Raw genomic sequence first — 14,775 nt, 5'->3', positions numbered from 1 at the left:
GACCCACAGCAAAGGGGTTGACTCTTAACTGCCCTCTGAAATAGCAATGACAAACCATTCAGTTATCACAGTCACTAAAAAGTCTCCAAAGTAATGAAACCAGACGGATCATTGATGACCCTCCAAAGTCCTTCTGACTAGCATCTGGGGACATGAGCCAAAATTGGAAGACCTATCTGACAGACTAGTCAAGCAACAGCATGACAGAGTCAGACAGATGGAATCAATGTTCCAGACACTACCATCACCATCCCTGGGATGTGTCCTACCACTGTCAGGATAGACTCAGCAGAGGTGGTGACACAGAGATACACCAGGTGACAGTTGACTCTGGACCAAATGAAGTCTCATGGCTGCAGGTTAGACATCAACAAGGAGTCTCAAAGGTATGTGGGGAGTTCCTGGACTAGGGGGGTTAGGACAGTGTCGAGGTAGGTGGAGATGACTTCGGTGGGGCAGGAGCATGCTGAGACAATGGGTCAGCCAGGGTGGTCAGACTTGTGGATCTTGGGAAGAAGGTAGAATCGGGCGGTGAGGGGTTCCCAGACTATGAGGTTGGAAGCTGTGGGTGGGAGATCTCCTGAGGTGATGAAGTTCTGTATGGTCTGGGAGATGATGGTTTGATGATGGGGGGTGGGGTCATGGTCAAGGGGGCGGTAGGAAGAGGTGTCCTCGAGTTGGCGTTTGGCTTCAGCGAAGTAGAGGTCAGTGCGCCAGACTACCACTGTGCCCCCTTTATCCGCTGGCTTGATGTTGAGGTCGGGATTGGAGCAGAGGGATTGGAGGGCTGCGCGTTGTGAGGGTGAGAGGTTGGAGTGGGGGAGGGGGGTCGACAGGTTGAGGCGGTTAATGTCCCAGCGGCTATTGGAAATGAAGAGGTCGAGGGCAGGTATTAGGCCAGTGCAGGATGTCCAGGTGGATGCAGTGTGTTGGAGGTGTGCGAAGGGGTCCTCGGAAGATGGGCGGGAATCCTGATTGTGAAAGTAAGCTCGGAGGCGGAGGCGACGGAAGAATTGTTCGATGTCACGGCGTGTATTGGGATCTTGGGGTCTATGGTTCATTGATCTTTGAAAGTTGCCACTCAGGTGGATAGAGCTTGTAAGAAGGCCTATGGTGTATTAGCGTTCATTAGCAGAGGGATTGAATTCAAGAGTCGTGAGGTGATGTTGCAGCTGTACAGGACCTTGGTAAGGCCACATTTGGAGTACTGTGTGCAGTTCTGTTCCCCTCACTTTAGGAAAGATGTGGAAGCTTTGGTGAGGGTGCAGAGAAGATTTACCAGGATGTTGCCTGGAATGGAGAACAGGTCGTACGAGGATAGGTTGAGAGTGCTCGGCCTTTTCTCATTGGAACGGCGAAGGATGAGGGCAGAGTCAGAATCATTGCCGACCTTTAAGCTGCAATTGGATAGGTACATGGATGGGTGCTTAAGCAAGGACAAATGTTCGGCACAACATCGTGGGCTGAAGAGCCTGTTCTGTGCTGTATTGTTCTATGTTCTATGTTCCCTGGATCGGAGTGTGATATCTACAAGGAGAAGTTGGACAAACTTGGATTGTTTTCACCAGAGTATCAGAGGCTGAGAGGCAAACCAGTGGTAGTATATAAACTGATGAGAGGTATGGATGAGGTGGATAGTCAGAGGCTTTCTCTGATATGTAGGAAGATGGTTGTGGTTACTGGAGATCAGTTATCTCAGCTCCAGGACATCTCTGCAGTAGTTCACCAGTAGGCGCAACCATCTTGAGCTGCTTCATCAATAATCTTTCCTCCAACATCAGGTCAGAAGTGGGGATGTTCGCTAATGATTGCACACTGTTCCCACCATTCACAACTCCTCAGATACTGAAGCAGTCCATGTCCAAGTGCAACAGGATCTAGATAATATGCAGGCTTGGGCTGACAAGTGACAAGTAACATTCATGCCACACAAATGCCAGGCTATGACCATCTCCAATAAGAGATGATCTAACCACTGCCCTTTACATTCAATGGTGTTACCATCACTGAATACGCTACTATCAACATCTTGGACATTATCATTGACCAGAAAATCAACTGGACTCACCACATAAACACAATGGCTACAACAACAGGTCAGAGGCTTGGAATACTGTGGTGGGTAACTCCCCTCCTGACTCCCCAAAGCCTGTCCACCATCTACAGCAGCACAGGTCAGGAGTGTGATGGAATATTCCCCACTTGCCTGGATGGGGGCAGCCCCAACAACACTCAAGAAGCTTAACACCAAGACAAAGCTGCCCACTTGATTGGCACTACATTCACAAACATTGATTCTCTCCATCACCGATGCTCAGTAGCAGCAGTGTGTACCATCTACAAGATGCACTGCAGAAACTCACCAAAGATCCTTAGATGGAACCTTCCAAACCTACGACCACTTCTATCCAGAAGGAGAAAAGCAGCAGATGTATGGGAGCACCACCATCTGCAAGTTCCCCTCCAAGCTACTCACCATCCTGACTTGGAAATATGTGGCTGTTCCTTCACTTTCGCTGGATCAAAATCCTGGAATTCCCTTCCTCAGGGCACTGTGGGTCAGCTCACAGCACATGGACTGCAGTCATTCAAGAAGGCAGCTCATCACCACCTCCTCAAGGGCAGCCAATGACACCCACATCCCACAAACAATAAATAATAATAACATTTTTAAATTTCTTTTAAAAATTAGATTAGATTACAGTAGATTAGATTACTTACAGTGTGGAAACAGGCCCTTCGGCCCAACAAGTCCACACCGACCCGCCGAAGCGTAACCCACCCATACCCCTACATTTACCCCTTACCTAACACTACGGGCAATTTAGCATGGCCAATTCACCTGACCTGCACATCTTTGGACTGTGGGAGGAAACCGGAGCACCCAGAGGAAACCCACGCAGACACGGGGAGAACGTGCAAACTCCACACAGTCAGTCGCCTGAGTCGGGAATTGAACCCGGGTCTCTGGCGCTGCGAGGCAGCAGTGCTAACCACTGTGCCACCGTGCCGCCCACCATCCTGCCATCCTTGCCCGGTCTGGTCTACATGTCACTCCAGGTCCATATCAATGTGGTTGACCCCCAGTGGCCTAGCAAGCCACTCAGTTACAACAAGCACTACAAAGTCTCAACAAAGAAATGAAACTGGACAGATCACCTGGCTTTGATCTTGGAACCTGAATACACAACAGCAGATATAGCACTGTCAACCCTGCAAAGTCCTCCTTACTAACATCTGGGGCCTATTGCCAAAGTTGAGAGAGCTGTCTCACAGATTAGTCAAGCAAATGTCTGACAGTCACATTCATGGAATCATGCAGCGTTCCCGACCCCACCATCACCAGCCCTGGATATGTCATCTCTCACTGGTAGGACAGATCCAGCAGAGGTGGTGGCACAGTGGCATACAGTTGGAACAGAGTTACCCATGAGTCTTCAACATTGACCTCTGACCCCATGAAGTCTCATGGCTTCAGGTTACAACATGGACAAGGAAACCTCTTACTCACTACCAACTACAATCCTCCCTCAGCTGATGAATCTACTCCTCCAATTGAACAACAGTTGGAAGAAACACTGAGGGTGACAGCACTGTAAAATGTTCTCTGGGTAGGGGATTTTTATGTCCACCACCAAGAGTGGCTTGGCAGCAGCACTCCTGATCGAGCTGGTCGGGTCCTAAAGGACATTCATTTTCCTCATCCAAACCATGAATATCAGCACTGATCCCTGTAGCACTCACTAGTTACAGGCCAAAACTGTATATAATATCTCTGGTGTGGTTTCACAAAAGTCTTGAATAACTACAGGAAGACATCCCTAATTCTGAACTCAAATCCTCTTGTAATAAAGGTAATATAACATTCACCTTCTGAATTGCTCAGTGCACCTGTCCCTGTCTACATTGGATTCCTGAAGAAGGGCCTGTGCCCGAAACGTCGAATCTCCTGTTCCCTGGATGCTGCCTGACCTGCTGTGCTGTTCCAGCAATAAAGTTTCAACCTGTCTACATTCACTGACTGAAGTACAAGGACACCCAGATCCTTTTGAATGTGCACACTTCCCAACATATCACTATTCACTGATACTCTGCTATTCTGTTTTTCACACAAGGTGTATAACAGCCTAACTATCCATTTCTACTGCATCAGCATGTGTTTGTCCACTCACACAACTTCAGGAGAAACTAAGGCCTGCAGATGCTGGAGATCAGAGTCAAAAGGAGTGGTGCTGGAAAAGCAAAGCCCGTCAGGCAGCGTCCGAGGAGCAGGAGAATCAACATTTCGAGCAGAAACTCCTTATCACTGCACCCCCCAGGTCATCTCCTCTGCCCTGAAGCTCTTCAGCCACATCCTGAAACAGATTCACTACCACAGCCACATCTCCTCCCTCAGCGCCTGCCTATGGAACCAACTGATCCCGCATGGACTCTGGACTACATTCAGACCATCACAATTTGGATCTAACCAGGACAACCAGTACCTACAACAAATGCAAAGCCTCCAGAAACAGTTCTCCCTCTGGATGCTCCACTCCACGCTCACAGCAATGCACTGCCACCTAGTCTCCCTGCAGTCAGCCTGGCCCAGCTCAGGGCCACACTCTCCCAGACCTGCAAAGGACCTTTGCTGTTCTTCATCCTGAGAAGAATCCACTCAACAAAGAACGTAAGTACGCAAAACTTTCATGTTCTGACCTGCAAACTCGGGATTCCTCAATCATTCCAGAACCTTCTCACAGCCTCCAGAACCGGTCGGACACCATTAGTCATGCAGCCGCACTAACCACCACCACCGCAGCAAACAATGACGTAACTTTTGCTCAGGCCGATAGCAGACCGCAGCCAGCGTCAACTATACCACCTCCATGATTGCTGCCAGGATCACCACCCCCACAATAACCACCCCCACAATCACCGCCAGGATCACAGCCTCCACAATCACCACCAGGATCACCGTCTCCACAATCACCACCCCCACAATAACCACCCCCACAATCACCGCCAGGATCACAGCCTCCACAATCACCACCAGGATCACCGTCTCCACAATCACCACCAGGATCACCGTCTCCACAATCACCACCAGGATCACCAGCCCCACAATCACCACTAGGATCACCGTCTCCACAACCACCACCAGGATCACCGTCTCCACAACCACCACCAGGATCACCATCTCCACAATCACCACCAGGATCACCAGTTCTACAATCACCGCCAGGATCACAGCCTCCACAATCACCACCAGGATCACCGTCTCCACAATCACCACCAGGATCACCAGTTCCACAATCACCGCCAGGATTACCAGCCCCATAATCACCACCAGGATCACCAGCCCCACAACCACCACCAGGATCACCGTCTCCACAACCACCACCAGGATCACCGTCTCCACAATCACCACCAGGATCACCAGTTCCACAATCACCACCAGGATCACCGTCTCCACAATCACCACCAGGATCACTGTCTCCACAATCACCACCAGGATCATAGCCTCCACAATCACCACCAGGATCACCGCTCCCACAATCGCCACCAGGATTGTGAGGGTGGTGATTGTGGGGGCGGTGCTCCTGACGGTGATGGATAAGGCGCTGATCCTGGCGTGATTTTGGGGGTGGTGATCCTGGCGGTGATTGTGGAAACGGTTATGCTGGCGGTGATTGTGGAGGCTATGATCCTGGCAGTGGTTGTGGGTGCGATGGTCCGGGCAGTGATCGTGGAGATGGTGATCCTGATGGTGGTTGTGGAGGCTGTGATCCTGGCGGTGATTGTAGAACTGGTGATCCTAGTGGTGATTGTGGAGACGGTGATCCTGGTGGTGGTTGTGGAGACGGTGATCCTGGTGGTGATTGTGGGGCTGGTGATCCTGGTGGTGATTGTGGAGACGGTGATCCTGGTGGTGGTTGTGGGGCTGGTTATCCTGGTGGTGATTGTGGAGACAGTGATCCTGGTGGTGATTGTGGGGGTGGTTATTGTGGGGGTGGTAATTGTGGAGACGGTGATCCTGGTGGTGATTGTGGAGGCTGTGATCCTGGCGGTGATTGTGGGGGTGGTAATTGTGGAGACGGTGATCCTGGTGGTGATTGTGGAGGCTGTGATCCTGGCGGTGATTGTAGAACTGGTGATCCTGGTGGTGATTGTGGAGACAGTGATCCTGGTGGTGGTTGTGGAGACGGTGATCCTGGTGGTGGTTGTGGGGCTCGTGATCCTGGTGGTGATTGTGGAGACGGTGATCCTGGTGGTGATTGTGGGGCTGGTGATCCTGGTGGTGATTGTGGAGACGGTGATCCTGGTGGTGGTTGTGGAGACGGTGATCCTGGTGGTGGTTGTGGGGCTGGTGATCCTGGTGGTGATTGTGGAGACGGTGATCCTGGTGGTGATTGTGGAGGCTGTGATCCTGGCGGTGATTGTAGAACTGGTGATCCTGGTGGTGATTGAGGAGATGGTGATCCTGGTGGTGGTTGTGGAGACGGTGATCCTGGTGGTGATTGTGGGGCTGGTGCTCCTCGTGGTGGTTGTGGAGACGGTGATCCTGGTGGTGGTTGTGGGGCTGGTGATCCTGGCGGTGATTGTGGGGGTGGTGATTGTGGAGACGGTGATCCTGGTGGTTATTGTGGGGGTGGTGATCCTGGCAGCAATCATGGAGGTGGTATAGTTGACGCTGGCTGCGGTCTGCTATCGGCCTGAGCAAAAGTTACGTCATTGTTTGCTGCGGTGGTGGTGGTTAGTGCGGCTGCATGACTAATGGTGTCCGACCGGTTCTGGAGGCTGTGAGAAGATTCTGGAATGATTGAGGAATCCCGAGTTTGCAGGTCAGAACATGAAAGTTTTGCGTACTTACGTTCTTTGTTGAGTGGATTCTTCTCAGGATGAAGAACAGCAAAGGTCCTTTGCAGGTCTGGGAGAGTGTGGCCCTGAGCTGGGCCAGGCTGACTGCAGGGAGACTAGGTGGCAGTGCATTGCTGTGAGCGTGGAGTGGAGCATCCAGAGGGAGAACTGTTTCTGGAGGCTTTGCATTTGTTGTAGGTACTGGTTGTCCTGGTTAGATCCAAATTGTGATGGTCTGAATGTAGTCCAGAGTCCATGCGGGATCAGTTGGTTCCATAGGCAGGCGCTGAGGGAGGAGATGTGGCTGTGGTAGTGAATCTGTTTCAGGATGTGGCTGAAGAGCTTCAGGGCAGAGGAGATGACCTGGGGGGTGCAGTGATAAGGAGTTTCTGCTCGAAATGTTGATTCTCCTGCTCCTCGGACGCTGCCTGACGGGCTTTGCTTTTCCAGCACCACTCCTTTTGACTCTGATCTCCAGCATCTGCAGGCCTTAGTTTCTCCTGAAGTTGTGTGAGTGGACAAACACATGCTGATGCAGTAGAAATGGATAGTTAGGCTGTTATACACCTTGTGTGAAAAACAGAATAGCAGAGTATCAGTGAATAGTGATATGTTGGGAAGTGTGCACATTCAAAAGGATCTGGGTGTCCTTGTACTTCAGTCAGTGAATGTAGACAGGGACAGGTGCACTGAGCAATTCAGAAGGTGAATGTTATATTACCTTTATTACAAGAGGATTTGAGTTCAGAATTAGGGATGTCTTCCTGTAGTTATTCAAGACTTTTGTGAAACCACACCAGAGATATTATATACAGTTTTGGCCTGTAACTAGTGAGTGCTACAGGGATCAGTGCTGATATTCATGGTTTGGATGAGGAAAATGAATGTCCTTTAGGACCCGACCAGCTCGATCAGGAGTGCTGCTGCCAAGCCACTCTTGGTGGTGGACATAAAAATCCCCTACCCAGAGAACATTTTACAGTGCTGTCACCCTCAGTGTTTCTTCCAACTGTTGTTCAATTGGAGGAGTAGATTCATCAGCTGAGGGAGGATTGTAGTTGGTAGTGAGTAAGAGGTTTCCTTGTCCATGTTGTAACCTGAAGCCATGAGACTTCATGGGGTCAGAGGTCAATGTTGAAGACTCATGGGTAACTCTGTTCCAACTGTATGCCACTGTGCCACCACCTCTGCTGGATCTGTCCTACCAGTGAGAGATGACATATCCAGGGCTGGTGATGGTGGGGTCGGGAACGCTGCATGATTCCATGAATGTGACTGTCAGACATTTGCTTGACTAATCTGTGAGACAGCTCTCTCAACTTTGGCAATAGGCCCCAGATGTTAGTAAGGAGGACTTTGCAGGGTTGACAGTGCTATATCTGCTGTTGTGTATTCAGGTTCCAAGATCAAAGCCAGGTGATCTGTCCAGTTTCATTTCTTTGTTGAGACTTTGTAGTGCTTGTTGTAACTGAGTGGCTTGCTAGGCCACTGGGGGTCAACCACATTGATATGGACCTGGAGTGACATGTAGACCAGACCGGGCAAGGATGGCAGGATGGTGGGCGGCACGGTGGCACAGTGGTTAGCACTGCTGCCTCGCAGCGCCAGAGACCCGGGTTCAATTCCCGACTCAGGCGACTGACTGTGTGGAGTTTGCACGTTCTCCCCGTGTCTGCGTGGGTTTCCTCTGGGTGCTCCGGTTTCCTCCCACAGTCCAAAGATGTGCAGGTCAGGTGAATTGGCCATGCTAAATTGCCCGTAGTGTTAGGTAAGGGGTAAATGTAGGGGTATGGGTGGGTTACGCTTCGGCGGGTCGGTGTGGACTTGTTGGGCCGAAGGGCCTGTTTCCACACTGTAAGTAATCTAATCTACTGTAATCTAATCTAATTTTTAAAAGAAATTTAAAAATGTTATTATTATTTATTGTTTGTGGGATGTGGGTGTCATTGGCTGCCCTTGAGGAGGTGGTGATGAGCTGCCTTCTTGAATGACTGCAGTCCATGTGCTGTGAGCTGACCCACAGTGCCCTGAGGAAGGGAATTCCAGGATTTTGATCCAGCGAAAGTGAAGGAACAGCCACATATTTCCAAGTCAGGATGGTGAGTAGCTTGGAGGGGAACTTGCAGATGGTGGTGCTCCCATACATCTGCTGCTTTTCTCCTTCTGGATAGAAGTGGTCGTAGGTTTGGAAGGTTCCATCTAAGGATCTTTGGTGAGTTTCTGCAGTGCATCTTGTAGATGGTACACACTGCTGCTACTGAGCATCGGTGATGGAGAGAATCAATGTTTGTGAATGTAGTGCCAATCAAGTGGGCAGCTTTGTCTTGGTGTTAAGCTTCTTGAGTGTTGTTGGGGCTGCCCCCATCCAGGCAAGTGGGGAATATTCCATCACACTCCTGACCTGTGCTGCTGTAGATGGTGGACAGGCTTTGGGGAGTCAGGAGGGGAGTTACCCACCACAGTATTCCAAGCCTCTGACCTGTTGTTGTAGCCATTGTGTTTATGTGGTGAGTCCAGTTGATTTTCTGGTCAATGATAATGTCCAAGATGTTGATAGTAGCGTATTCAGTGATGGTAACACCATTGAATGTAAAGGGCAGTGGTTAGATCATCTCTTATTGGAGATGGTCATAGCCTGGCATTTGTGTGGCATGAATGTTACTTGTCACTTGTCAGCCCAAGCCTGCATATTATCTAGATCCTGTTGCACTTGGACATGGACTGCTTCAGTATCTGAGGAGTTGTGAATGGTGGGAACAGTGTGCAATCATTAGCGAACATCCCCACTTCTGACCTGATGTTGGAGGAAAGATTATTGATGCAGCAGCTCAAGATGGTTGCGCCTACTGGTGAACTACTGCAGAGATGTCCTGGAGCTGAGATAACTGATCTCCAGTAACCACAACCATCTTCCTACATATCAGAGAAAGCCTCTGACTATCCACCTCATCCATACCTCTCATCAGTTTATATACTACCACTGGTTTGCCTCTCAGCCTCTGATACTCTGGTGAAAACAATCCAAGTTTGTCCAACTTCTCCTTGTAGATATCACACTCCGATCCAGGGAACATAGAACATAGAACAATACAGCACAGAACAGGCTCTTCAGCCCACGATGTTGTGTCGAACATTTGTCCTTGCTTAAGCACCCATCCATGTACCTATCCAATTGCAGCTTAAAGGTCGGCAATGATTCTGACTCTGCCCTCATCCTTCGCCGTTCCAATGAGAAAAGGCCGAGCACTCTCAACCTATCCTCGTACGACCTGTTCTCCATTCCAGGCAACATCCTGGTAAATCTTCTCTGCACCCTCTCCAAAGCTTCCACATCTTTCCTGAAGTGAGGGGAACAGAACTGCACACAGTACTCCAAATGTGGCCTTACCAAGGTCCTGTACAGCTGCAACATCACCTCACGACTCTTGAATTCAATCCCTCTGCTAATGAACGCTAATACACCATAGGCCTTCTTACAAGCTCTATCCACCTGAGTGGCAACTTTCAAAGATCAATGAACCATAGACCCCAAGATCCCAATACACGCCGTGACATCGAACAATTCTTCCGTCGCCTCCACCTCCGAGCTTACTTTCACAATCAGGATTCCCGCCCACCTTCCGAGGACCCCTTCGCCCACCTCCAACACACTGCATCCACCTGGACACCCTGCGCTGGCCTATTACCTGCCCTCGACCTCTTCATTTCCAACTGCCGCCGGGACATTAACCGCCTAAACCTGTCGACCCCCCTCCCCCACTCCAACCTCTCACCCTCACAACGCGCAGCCCTCCAATCCCTCTGCTCCAATCCTGACCTCACCATCAAGCCAGCGGATAAAGGGGGCGCAGTGGTAGTCTGGCGCACTGACCTCTACATCGCTGAAGCCAAACGCCAACTCGAGGACACCTCTTCCTACCGCCCCCTTGACCATGACCCCACCCCCCATCACCAGACCATCATCTCCCAGACCATACAGAACCTCATCACCTCAGGAGATCTCCCACCCACAGCTTCCAACCTCATAGTCCGGGAACCCCCCACTGCCCGGTTCTACCTCCTTCCCAAGATCCACAAGCCTGACCACCCTGGCTGACCCATTGTCTCAGCATGCTCCTGCCCCACCGAACTCATCTCTACCTACCTCGACACTGTCCTATCCCCCCTAGTCCAGGAACTCCCCACATACGTTCGAGACACCACCCACGCCCTCCACCTCCTCCAAGACTTCCGTTTCCCCGGCCCCCAACGCCTCATCTTCACCATGGATATCCAATCCCTCTACACCTCCATCCGCCATGACCAGGGCCTCCAAGCCCTCCGTTTTTTCCTCTCCAGACGTTCCCAACAGTACCCCTCCACCGACACTCTCATTCGTTTGGCCGAACTGGTCCTCACCCTTAACAATTTCTCCTTTGAATCCTCCCACTTCCTCCAGACCAAAGGGGTAGCCATGGGCACACGTATGGGCCCCAGCAATGCCTGTCTCTTTGTTGGCTACGTAGAGCAGTTGATCTTCCGTAATTACACCGGCACCACTCCCCACCTCTTCCTCCGCTACATTGATGACTGCATTGGCGCCACCTCGTGCTCCCGCGAGGAGGTTGAGCAATTCATCAACTTCACCAACACATTCCACCCTGACCTTAAATTTACCTGGACCATCTCTGACACCTCCCTCCCCTTCCTGGACCTCTCCATTTCCATCAGTGACGACCGACTTGACACTGACATTTTCTACAAACCCACCGACTCCCACAGCTACCTGGATTACACCTCTTCCCACCCTATCTCTTGCAAAAATGCCATCCCATATTCCCAATTCCTCCGCCTCCGCCGTATCTGCTCCCAGGAGAACCAGTTCCACCATAGAACACACCAGATGGCCTCCTTCTTTAGAGACCGCAACTTCCCTTCCCACGTGGTTAAAGATGCCCTCCAACGCATCTCATCCACATCCCGCACCTCCGCCCTCAGACCCAACCCCTCCAACCATAACAAGGACAGAACGCCCTTGGTGCTCACCTTCCACCCAACCTTCGCATAAACCAAATCATCCGCCGACATTTCCGCCACCTCCAAACAGACCCCACCACCAGGGATATATTTCCCTCCCCACCCCTCTCCGCCTTCCGCAAAGACCGTTCCCTCCGTGACTACCTGGTCAGGTCCACGCCCCCCTATGACCCACCCTCCCATCCTGGCACTTTCCCCTGCCACCGCAGGAACTGTAAAACCTGTGCCCACACCTCCTCCCTCACCTCCATCCAAGGCCCTAAAGGAGCCTTCCACATCCATCAAAGTTTTACCTGTACATCCACTAGTATCATTTATTGTATCCGTTGCTCCCGATGCAGTCTCCTCTACATTGGGGAGACTGGGCACCTCCTAGCAGAGCGCTTTAGGGAACATCTCCGGGACACCTGCACCAATCAACCAAACCGCCCCGTGGCCCAACATTTCAACTCCCCCTCCCACTCTGCCGAGGATATGGAGGTCCTGGGCCTCCTCCACTGCCGCTCCCTCATCACCAGACGCATGGAAGAAGAACGCCTCATCTTCCGCCTCGGAACACTTCAACCCCAGGGCATCAATGTGGACTTCAACAGCTTCCTCATTTCCCCTTCCCCCACCTCATCCTAGTTTCTAACCTCCAGCTCAGCACTGTCCCCATGACTTGTCCGGACTTGTCCAACCTGCCCAGCTCCTTTTCCACCTATCCACTCCACCCTCTCCTCCCTGACCTATCACCTTCATCTCCTCCCCCACTGACCTATTGTACTCTATGCTACTCTATCCCCACCCCCACCCTCCTCTAGCTTATCTCTCCACGCTTCAGGCTCTCTGCCTTTATTCCTGATGAAGGGCTTTTGCCCGAAACATCGATTTTGCCTGTTCCCGGATGCTGCCTGAATTGCTGTGCTCTTCCAGCACCACTGATCCAGAATCCTCCACCTTACCGTTAACCCTGTATTCCGCATTCTTATTTGTCCTTCCAAAGTGGACAACCTCACACTTGACAGGGTTGAACTCCATCTGCCACTCTTCAGCCCAGCTCTGCATCATATCTAAGTCCCTTTGCAGCCGACAACAGCCCTCCTCACTATCCACAACTCCACCAATCTTCGTATCATCTGCAAATTTACTGACCCACCCTTCGACTCCCTCTTCCAAGTCATTAATAAAAATTACAAACAGCAGAGGACCCAGAACTGATCCCTGTGGAACTCCACTTGTAACTGGGCTCCAGGCTGAATATTTACCATCTACCACCACTCTCTGACTTCGACTGGTTAGCCAGTTTTCTATCCACTTGGCCAAATTTCCCTCTATCCTATGCCTCCTGACTTTCCGCATAAGCCCACCATGGGGAACCTTATCAAATGCCTTACTAAAATCCATGTACATGACATCCACTGCTCTACCCTCATCCACATGCTTGGTCACCTCCTCAAAGAATTCAATCAGACTTGTAAGGCAAGACCTACCCCTCACAAATCCGTGCTGGCTATCCCTAATCAAACAGTGTCTTTCCAGATACTCATAAATCCTATTCCTCAGTACCCTTTCCATTACTTTGCCTACCACCGAAGTAAGACTAACCGGCCTATAACTCCCGGGGTTATCCCTATTCCCTTTTTTGAACAGGGGCACAACATTCGCCACTTCCAGTCCCCTGGTACCACCCCCGTTGACAGTGAAGACGAAAAGATCATTGCCAATGGCTCTGCAATTTCCTCTCTTGCTTCCCACATAATCCTAGGATATATCCCGTCAGGTCCAGGGGACTTGTCTATCCTCAAGTTGTTCAAAATGTCCAACACATCTTCCTTCCTAACAAGTATCTCTTCTAGCTTACCAGTCCATTTCACACTCTCCTCTTCAACAATACGGTCCCTCTCGTTTGTAAATACTGAAGAAAAGTACTTGTTCAAGACCTCTCCTATCTCTTCCGACTCAATACACAGTCTCCCACTACTGTCCTTGATCGGACCTACCCTCGTTCTCGTCATTCTCATGTTTCTCACATACGCATAAAATGCCTTGGGGTTATCCTTGATCCTACCCGCCAAAGATTTTTCATGCCCTCTCTTAGCTCTCCTAATCCCTTTCTTCAGCTCCCTCCTGGCTATCCTGTATCCCTCCAACGCTCTGTCTGAACATTGTTTCCTCAACCTTATGTAAGCCTCCTTCTTCCTCTTTACTAGACATTCAACCTCCCTCGTCAACCAAGGTTCCCTCACACGACCATTTCTTTCCTGCCTGACAGGTACATACATATCAAGGACACGTCGTATCTGTTCCTTGAAAAAGTTCCACATTTCCACGACATCCTTCCCTGACAGCCTATGCTCCCAACTTATGCTCCTCAGATCCTGTCTTACAGCATCGTATTTACCCTTCCCCCAATTGTAAAACCTACCCTGTTGCACGCACCTATCTCTCTCCATAACCAAGGTGAAAGTCACAGAATTGTGGTCACCATCACCAAAATGCTCACCCACTAACAAGCCCATCACTTGCCCCGGTTCGTACCAAATCCAATATGACCTCCCCTCTGGTCGGACAATCTACATACTGAGTTAGAAAAGCTTCCTGGACACACTGCGCAAACACCGCCCATTCCAATCTACTTGATCTAAAGAGCTTCCAATCAATATTTGGGAAGTTGAAATCGCCCATGACTACTACCTTGTGGCTTCTGCACCTTTCCAAAATCTGTTTCCCAATCTGTTTCTCCACATCTCTGCTGCTATTGGGGGGGCCTATAGTAAACACCCAACAAGGTGACTGCACCTTTACTATTTCTGACTCGAACTGCCTTTCTGCAGCCATTATACCATTTCTAATTAGCAATGCCACACCCCCTCCTTTTTTACCACCCTCCCAACATCTGTAACCAGGAACCTCCAACAACCAATCCTGTCCCTCTTC

General features: G+C 50.5%; 1 long non-coding RNA gene across 1 annotated transcript in view; it reads left to right on the top strand.

Annotated features, from left to right (window-relative positions):
• LOC148148479 (uncharacterized) overlaps positions 1-4,241 on the top strand; it is a 67,184-nt gene extending 62,943 nt beyond the window's left edge. Inside the window, exon 3 of the long non-coding RNA XR_015758772.1 lies at positions 4,116-4,241. This is a non-coding gene — a long non-coding RNA (uncharacterized LOC148148479). The remainder of the gene's footprint in view (positions 1-4,115) is intronic.
• Positions 4,242-14,775: the final 10,534 nt, after the last annotated feature.

This window comes from Chiloscyllium plagiosum, unplaced genomic scaffold (genome assembly GCF_037043375.1).
Source record: "Chiloscyllium plagiosum isolate Xiang-an unplaced genomic scaffold, Cpla_swu_hap1 HiC_scaffold_12, whole genome shotgun sequence".
In the NCBI taxonomy this organism is placed as follows: domain Eukaryota; kingdom Metazoa; phylum Chordata; class Chondrichthyes; order Orectolobiformes; family Hemiscylliidae; genus Chiloscyllium; species Chiloscyllium plagiosum.
Note: the sequence above shows the minus strand (reverse complement) of the source record. Positions and strands in the feature narration are given on the sequence as shown.